The 9,844-nt window shown below is 37.6% G+C and overlaps 1 protein-coding gene across 2 annotated transcripts in view; it reads left to right on the forward strand.

Annotated features, from left to right (window-relative positions):
* The first annotated feature begins 1,701 nt into the window (after positions 1-1,701).
* The window catches only part of kdm8 (lysine (K)-specific demethylase 8), a 123,315-nt gene continuing 115,172 nt past the window's right edge, over positions 1,702-9,844 (forward strand). For both annotated transcript variants that reach the window (XM_017040805.2, XM_017040809.2), the window contains exons 1-3: positions 1,702-1,850; positions 1,969-2,147; positions 8,561-8,701. The gene's annotated coding sequence lies outside the window, so the exon portion shown is untranslated. The remainder of the gene's footprint in view (positions 1,851-1,968; positions 2,148-8,560; positions 8,702-9,844) is intronic.

A 9,844-nucleotide genomic window follows, 5' to 3' on the forward strand; every position in this document is an offset into this window, starting at 1 on the left:
CGCGACCACAATTGTCCTAAAATTGAAAAGGGGTCCAGGTCAGGAGCAGAAAGATGGAGCGTTCGTAAAAGTCATGTAAAAGTCATGTAAAAGTCATGAATACAGGCTAAAATGCTAAAATGCTTTTATCATTTTCTACGCCATCTATTGGGAAAACATGGGTATTGCAGTATAATATATAAGTCATTTGGAAAAATGGAACTCGGTTGAGCACTCGTAACTCGATGTTTCCTCATATCACGTCTTGCAAAAGTTGCTTAATCGTAACTTGGAAACAAAAATGTCAAGCATGCAATTTTTGCTTTGTAGAGTTTGTGGTTTTAAGGTACAGTCCAATCTTGACAGTCACTAGAAGACGCCGAGAGTTTCAAGACTTTCGGTTAAGCCCTTGTCCACACAATAATAATAAGTCAGTCCCTTGCAATCCTTTTGACAATTGTACCATTCAGACTTTCAGCCGTAGACTCACATCCTTCCATGCACTTGGTGAGGCTGAGGCTGATCTGATGAAATTCACTCCGTTCTTATTAATCAGATCAGCTTTTGACAGCCTCAGTATCTATACATATACAGTCTATATATAACCCGTATATGTATATCTGTCAATCATTGTAATTTAGACTTGTTATCTGAACTTAACAGGTTTAATTGATTGATTACGATTAATCAAAACGTATCTTTATTTTTACTTTTCACTGTTTTGCTGCAAAAGAAAGATGACTGGCAGCACGTATGTCTTTGACACCTTATTTAATTTATTGTTAATTCAAATGATTATTAATACGGAGTAATAAGGGAAAATATAATATAATCTTATATATATTTATACATATATGGTATATAAATAATATAGTATAGTACTTTGGTGAAACCTTTTTCCACAACAATATTTACTAGTTTATGGTCCTTTAAGATAGGCAATAGTGTCGGTCCGCTTGCCAGTCGTTGACTTAGCTCTGTGAAGCTGCTATGACTCAAGCCATGCGTCTGACATGAAGTGGAAGCCTCCACAAAGGCATGCTGGGCTGTTATGATAATTTAGGCTCCTGCAGTGTGCGTAAATAATAATGTGTTCACTGACGGTGTACCGGAGCAACGAACAACAGATGGATGGTGGATGTTGAATTATCCCGTGTGGTAAGTGCATCAAAAATGTTAATTTGATTATACTTGGTGAATTATTCAACGTCATCAAAGCATTATTTTTGACAGCCCTGACATAGTAGTTAATGTACAGTGTATCAGTTGCTGGGCTATGCAGGGAGCATCACAAGAACCTTAAGACAGTGAAAAGAAATGGATAGAAAAGATACACAAGAAGGAGGACAAAAGAAAATGACTGAGCATCACAACTGTAGAAGGTTGTGATGAAAAAGATGTGCATACCTGAGGAGCTGAAAAATGGCATACAAAGAGTCACAGTCCTGCTTAAGTGGGTCCTGGGTAGTGAGATTGAGGAGAAGCCATGCTGCAGAGAAAATTCATTTCAGCTGCTTGTACTCAATATCTTGTTCTTTTAGTCACAGCCCACAGTACATGATCAAAGGTTAGAGCAGTGTAGCCATTGCTAAAACAATTGATTTTTTTTTTGTTTAAATGAATATATAAATAATAATATTAGAAATATGGTGATTTATAAATATGGTTAAAACACAGAATAAGGTAAAATAGGTGATGAGTTAACAGGTAACAGGTTATTTGAGTTCATATGAAAGGAAAAGACCAGTTAAGTTAAATTTGATTTAAGTACTGCTTGTGAGATACGCGTCACTTTGTTTTCTGAGCTGTCAATCACAATTTGATCACAATGGCGGACGCGCTGTTTTCGGCCAATTTCACGGCAGTTCCAGGTGAGAGCTGGGGGGGGCTAGCGGCGTGTGGAAACGCTAGTGAAGAGAGTGAGCAGAGAAGTAACATGTTGAAGCAATGTTATGTAATAACGTTTTCATTCTACGGTGAACGGGCCAGTGACCAATGGGGAGAGGAAGACGGGGAAGTTCGACGGCCTTCTGGAAGGAAACGAAACTCCTGAGAACTACGTATGTATGGACTGCGGGTCGTCACGGGCCTGTTTGGATTTGTGTGCTGTTGGTGAGCTCCGTTGGTGGTTTAATCATCGCTAATGCATCTACTAACTATTGGAAGTTGTGAGTATATGATTCGCATTTGTTTATTTCTATTTGTTTGCTTGTTTACAAGTGAAGCGGCCATTTTGTTTTAGGCCACAACGCAGCCATGCTACAATTCAGGCCTGCAACGGGGGGTTTTGATTAATTTGTAGAGACTGTTGTGGACCAACTGTGGATGTGTTAGTGCGTGTGGGTTTGTCGTAAGGTTTTCTTTCTTTCTCTGCTTCATTTTATTCGAATTTTGACGTATTGGACATACAGTAGCGATGACATCCGCTTGTGACGCCATAGTACAGGAAGCAATTGGTCTGTGCACTGACGCTTGTTGGGGTGATTGGTGTGTCCGTATTCTTGGATATTGGAGATATATAGTAACATTAGAAACGGTGTTTTTGCTTTTTTAACTGGTAAAAGCAATAAATTTAAGAAGGACCAATGCTTTACCTGGACACCCTCTGAGCCTTTTCTCAAAAGGTTCCTCATTTATGTAAATGTATTGTCAAGGACACAAAGAGAGATTATGTATCTATTGCCATGAAAAAAGACTTTCTTTTATGTTTTATTGTCATTACTGTTTATATTTGACGAAATAATACTCTATTATAAAAATAATTTTGATAATATCAAGGTAATTCATATTCAGAGATAAATAGCTAGCTAAAATATTCAGTTGTTGATTATTTTTTTTCTAAAGTAACCCAGGCCCAGTCCTATAGGTACATGAGATGGGTGTTACAGTAGGAAGGTAGATGGACCAATAAACTGAGCACTTCGTCATCCAACTAACCCTTTGCTTCACTACAAATGCTCAGTATCTGTTATGTATGTCTAGCTAGAGTTAACTAAATTCCAAGTGTGCACATACAATAATGTACCTGGAGAGAAAAAATAATCTGTCTAGACTTTTTCTGCAATTATTTATTTTTTTTTTTTTTTGCTTTTAAAGTGCTATAGTAGTCATCTTTTACCTGGACTCAAGAATATACTGTATGTTAATGTTATCAGTGCCCTTAGATGGAAAATACTGTGCTGCAACAAAACCTCAGGCCTAATATGAGAGAAAGATACATTGAACCATTTTTGGAAGTGTTTTTCACCAGAATAAATTACTTTTGACTTCTAGACAGAGACCCAATTTATTTTTTATTTATACCTGTTTATGTTGGATTTCCTGAAAATAAAAGCAATACGTTGTTTTCTTTCAGTCCAGTTGTTTTTATCGTCGGTGACCTCCAACAGTTGTGGGTCAATCACTCTAGACATCTGGTCAAGGGCTTTGCCACCAATGCATTATATTGTAGATCGATGCCTTCACATCCAAGACAGTCCCTTGGAGGACTAATTTTTATCAGTCAATGCAGGTGATGATCTCATTAATTCATTGTTGATTAATTTTTCAGCTGAGTGGATATTAACCTTTAGCCATTAGTCATTAATTTTCTGTGGGAGATGTGTGGTATGTTGTGATTGGAGCTACACAAACAAAACAATTAACATTAGAGGTCCTTTGTGATGTGTGACTGACTTTTCACTCCGAAAGTGATCAATATTTCCGCTTCCATTATCAACAATACCCTTTTTGTGAGAGACTTGATAGGAAAAGGGAGATAATTTGATTAAATGTAAAATATTACATCACAAGTATACAATAGTTGTTTTTGGCAATTGATTTGGCAATTCTGTTGTACATAAAACATGTCCTTAAGATTTCTGTTGTACATAAAACATGTCCTTAATGTCATGAACAAAACCATATGTGCTGACTTTATAATACTCCAGCTTGGTCCAGTTTCACCCAGTGCTCGAAGCTGAGGTGGTCGGCCTAGCCACCAGTACAGCCCCCAGAACCATTACTGTAGAGTGGTAGGCCAGGACTGCAGTTGCTTCAGCATGGGCTTGAGTATGCTCGTCCTTCTGACTGGTTAACATGGATGTATAAAGTGACATGTGGTAATGGATCAATGTGGTGTTTAAGGTGCATTTACAGTAGAAAAACAGTTAAGGCACCTTCACATTTCAGCCGGACAGCAAATTGTATAGAAACTCAAAAATACTCAATCGCATCTATTGCCATGGCAACCCTGGACCCTTGCTTTGTGATTTGTAGATACATATACTTATACATATGTTAATCTTATCCTTTCAATAGTGTATGCTTACATTGGCTGTTCTCCAATCACATTTCAGTAATCTTCTGTTGCCTCGGCCAAAGAAATCTGCCTTGAGGCCTTCATACTCTACAGTGTGGACTCCTGTTGCTAAAAATCAATTGTAATAAATCAGTAACATCTACCAGTCAGATATAATAACATCAACATTCTCACAACCTGTTGTTATCCTTGTGATCAGAGAGTCTTCTAGTGAGAGCTTGCAAACCAAATCTCTGGTGACCAGCCTAAGATGTAACCTGCTCCAATTTCAATGGGATTTATCCTCAGAAAAGCTCATTGCTTATCAAACATATTTGGTTAACTAGATACAAATGATAACCTTGGCTCACAGCCTCAGGGGAGCACTGAAAATTGTTAGTAGCAACAGATCGACTTGGTATTTGGAGACAGGCCGAGTCGTCCTACCCAAAGTGAATCAACAAAGTGAGCTCAGCCATTACAGCAACAATGCTTGTCAAAAGTTTAGCGTGGATACACATCTCAACAATTCACAACAGTGCAGACTTTAAAGTTACGATAAATTATGTTTCATTTATCACCTAAATGTTAATGATATTACGTGATGGCTTTACTGCCAGACACACAGACAGACGTTCTTGGAAAGTCCTGGACTTTCAATGAGAGTTTGTGCGATACTATTGCTGGTCTGAAGTCTGAAATGAGATGATGAATTGGATTCCACTGGAGTGGGGAATCCCTGCAGTGTCAAAGCAGAAAAGAAAGAAAGCGTGCAGTGAGAATGGCGAATCACTGTGCGTGGATGGTCAACAGACAGAGTCTCTGTGAAGAATGGCAAAGTCTCATGGGACAGAATGCAGTTATGTTTGCTGAGCTAAAGGGTGGTAGGTCGTGGACAGGCAGGGCTATCGAAAAAATAAAACATACTTGTCTTACAGCTAAAAAAAACCAAAACAAACAGTTTAACTTTTTTGTTGATTACTGATGGTGTTTGTTATACAGTTTCTCAAGGTGTGTGTTCTTAACTCTCAACTGACCATAGGTATGAATGTGAGTGATGATGGTGGTTTGTCTCTAGATGTGGCCCAACGATGAACTGGTAAGCAGTCCACCACTGCCCAATAATAACTGGGATTAGCACTAGCTCTCCCTGCAACCTAGAAAAGGATTACGTGGGAGGAAATAGTGAATAAAAGATCTTAATTTTGGCTTCAGCAAGAGAAGTATTTCTCCTGGGTTTCAATTTGCACTCACAGTAACTACAGTATACTAGACCATAGGGATAACTCGGTTCATTTTCTATACCTTCACTCTCCTACAACCATGTCAGCTGATCCTTTAAACCCAGATATTCCAATATGAAGGTGACAAGCTCATTCCTATTGTGCACAATCGCAGTGAAGTCTATTGAAAATATGTTTTTGTGTGAATCATATTTTTCTTTGGTCTCTCTTTGGGTTATTCCAATGCATTTGTCGATTTCTCAATAATTGTCTCTGTTATTGCTGTCGCCGTGTGTTTGAAATGCTCTTCATATAGAAAAAAAACCATAATAACTTGCTGCTATTTGGAATGTATTGGAGCAAACAATGTCTGCGACTTAATCTTTTATTAGGTGGCAACATGTCAATATGTTTGTTCCCTTGACCGAGTCTGTTGCAACCACTGAATCCTGATGCTGACAGCGCATAAATGATGTACAACATAGTCATGTCATTTTTTTTTTTTTTTTTTTTGCCTGAAGCAACAGCTAAGGAAATCAGTGCAGACCAGTGCTGAAGTTAAAAAATGTGCTCCTTGTGTAGAAACATCATTAATGTGTTACCAATATGACGAATATCTCTGTAAGGCACATACTGGATTACACTGAAAGGATTTCTTCAGTGTATAGCCACGGAACACAAGTGAATAAAAAAGGAGAACAAAGTAGAGATTAAAAGTTCTGAATGTAGGGTTTGCAGTGAAAAGTGATACTATGACAATACTCCTTTAAATATCGAGTGGTTGTACAATATGTCTCTGCTCCTTAGACCTTCTGTTGGGAAAACGGTTTTCTGTAATGAGCCTTCATGGGATTAAACTTTAGTGTGGTATCCATGGCGTGCTGTCTGAGTGGTAGAACAAAAGGCAATTTGTTGAAGTCAAGTTTAGTGTTCAACTATAAAGAACATATCCTATTCCCATGAAATACCAATTTGTGTAGTTTACAGTCAGGCTGTCCAAAAAAACTCCATGTACACACTAGACAGAGATGAATTATATTACGAAGATGTGAATGAAAGACTTTATTCATGGTGTTAAGGATGACAAGGTTAGAAAAACCTAACTTTTTTTTCAGACTTAGATATTGAACAAACTAAATTTAATACCTGAAAATTACCATCAGACATCGAATGTGCAAAAAAGTCGATTTTTGTTAACTTTGTTGTATCATTCACAGCGCTTCTCATTTCACCTTTCATCATTGTGTACTTCCCTGTTATCTCGTTTATTCATACTAAAAATTTGAAATGATTTGATGTGGATTATATGTCATGCTCCATGACTTCTTGTTTCTTAATCTCTTCAATGCTTCGTATGTATTTAATGCTAACTGTTGCTTCATTCTTTCTTTTTTTTTTTTGTATGTGGACTTAGTGCAACACTTTGGCTTCAAATGTGCTTCATAAATAAAGTGAACTAGAATAAATATCTAAAAGGGGAATAAGCAGATGGAGATTAATTTTGAAGGAAATCAAGCCAAGGGATTTGTTCAAGTGCAGCTGGTTGAAACTCCAAGGAGGTAGATTCAACTTTAAGTGAAACACATGGATGACTGGCCAGGGGGTATTTAGAGAATCCACCATGGTATTTCTATCTCATTACAATACTGTTCTAAGGAGATCCTGCATATTCTTCAGGGCAGATTAAGTCTCTAAGCAGAACAGAAGGTTCTCATTGTGCATCAAGCACGGCCCATAAAAATCCTAAAAAAGTTCAGTTCTACTTCATATCACTCTGTAGTATTGTTAGCTTGATGTGTCAAGGCCACTTAAACCAACATATACCACCTAACTAAGACACTGGAGCCTGGTTGACCAGTCCAGAATTCCAAAAAGCAAATATTTGTCTAGAATATATAAATACATTTTTTTGCATATTTTTGTTTTACTTGCCCTAGAACTGGAATGATACCCACAGTTTTTGGAATAAAATGGAATTCCGACACAATCGAGGAATCCCTGTACAGTGTATGCACTGCATTTATTAAAATGTGCACATACTTTATGAAAACAAAGTAAATGCACATTAATAACATGGAATCTTTTAAAATATTTTACAACCTTAACTTTACTGCTGTTAAGGCAGAAATACAGTGTACGAGTTTTTTTATCATGTTGGTACAAAGAGAGTCACCCTTGAGGTCCAATGCTTTCTTTGCCAACCAATGTCTGGGGGCCAGAAAATGATTACTGCAAGTTCTTTCTTTTTTCGTTGTAACACCCTTTCACACACTAAGTGTGAGAAAGTTCACTCTCCAGCAACATTAGTGTTTGTCCGATTATTTGGCCCTAGAGCTGCAAAATCATACATATTGTACCTTGAGCACAGTGACGATGTAGATCTCCTACCTGACCTGAAAGTGTGTGTCTGAAAGCCGTGCTCCGTACTTTACTTTACACAGAGTCATTGCCGATGAGCACCGCACCATATACTGTACCTTTTGCAACATACCCAGAATAACTGAGAATATTTGGGGCCTTATTTATATTTTATGAGTACTCATTGAGTTTTCATTTCTGTTTGAAATCTTTAATTTTGTTTTGGAGCTTAAACCAAATGTTTGGAAAAGGAAAAACCCAAACAGACCCTGTGTGGTTTATGAGGCCTAAAAATAAAAGTGAGCAGTGTTTTCGAACACACACATTCCATTTTCATGGACAGTTAAGCCAAGCTTGGAGGAGGACATTAGATTGATGTACAGAAGAGTATTTGCCTCCACTACAACAGGTGGAGATAAATCTTCTTTTAGCCCTTTGTACATACAAGACATTTAAAAGAGAAATCTTTTAAAAACTTAAAAAAAAAAGAAAAAAGAAAGCATTTATTCAAATTTAATGAAGTGTACCTACGTTTCTTGAAATAGCTTTTGTAATATAACTTTAAGGTGGGGAAATTTCCCAACTTTCTATATATAGAGAGAGAGTGAGAGAGAGCTACATACAACCTAATTAGATGTCAAGTGTGCTGGACCAGTACAATCATAACGTAATGAATTATAAAGTAACATAAGTCCATGTATTTACCTTTGTTTTCTTGCAGAGAAGTACAGTGGAACCTCGACATACGAGTATTTCAAGATACGAGCAAACCATCGAGATACGAGTACTCTCTTCCCTCCCTTCCTCCCTCCCTCCTCTGCACATGCCGCCATTAGCCTCTACTGTATCGTCTGTCTCGAAGGTAAGAACTCATAATTAAAACAACATTTTATTTTATATACTATATATTTTTTGTGTGTGTGTGTAAGTCTCCACAGCAATTTCCCGTTCTTTTAGAGGGTCAGAACAGATTAATTATTTTTCTGTTATTTCTTATGGGAGAACATGATTTGAGATATGAGCTCCTCGAGTTTCGAGCTCGGTCCTGGAGCGGATTATGCTCGTATCTCGAGGTTCTCGAGGAAGTATATTAGATATTTATTATTTATTCATATTGATATTTACAAAAATATCTTGAACAAGAATTTTTTATTTTCAATATTGTAATACTATAAATAGAGTATTTTTGTCCCCCTTTAATTCTTTGGATGACACAAGAAAAAAAAATTTTCAAAATTCTAATACTATAAATAGAGTATTTTTTTTTTCCCCTTTGATTCTTTGGATGACACAAGAAAAAAAAAATACAGCTCACAATGACTGCATTGCGCTATATAGGACGAGGTCAAAAGGAGACTGCAGCGAAGTCGAGATTAAAAGTCAGTGGCGATACGACCTAAACTTAGTCCGTCCACTCATTTTTTCACTGACAAGGAATCATTACGTTAGATGTCAGGGCGGATCAATATTCTGACAGGGTGTAATGCCCTCATTCCCGTCTCCCTCGCTCATCCTGAGCAGTTACTGCAAACGTGAAGCAACAAGAAGGATGGGGGTCAAAGATTTGTTCAAATCAGCACCTCCACCTCAGCAGCTAAGACAGGGGGATCACTCTTTGTTTGTTGAGATGCATTGTACCAGCGTGGCATCATTAAATGCCTTCTTACTGCTTATTGTGCATAATTCATATTGGGCTGTTAAAATATAAATGCTGCTGTGTTGCAGAAACTCTGCCATGCCTAGGCACGGGGCGGGCGCCAGATCTTAGTTTGGAGTGAGCCTGGATGTTTAAGTTAAAATGAATGGTTAAAGACTCCTGTTGGACCAGACGTCATTAGTGGGCCGCAGCTAAATCACTTTTAAATGTAAGCCTCATACACACCAGGGAAAGATGAGCTTTTTACTGGCTGTGATTAGAGGCATTTCGGTACTCAGATGGCTCTTTACAAAACATTTCAACACAGTGATGGCCCTGTACATCACTGGAATAATACATTTGCTATAG

Source organism: Cynoglossus semilaevis, chromosome 17, assembly GCF_000523025.1.
Source record: "Cynoglossus semilaevis isolate Cse_v1.0 chromosome 17, Cse_v1.0, whole genome shotgun sequence".
Taxonomy (NCBI): domain Eukaryota; kingdom Metazoa; phylum Chordata; class Actinopteri; order Pleuronectiformes; family Cynoglossidae; genus Cynoglossus; species Cynoglossus semilaevis.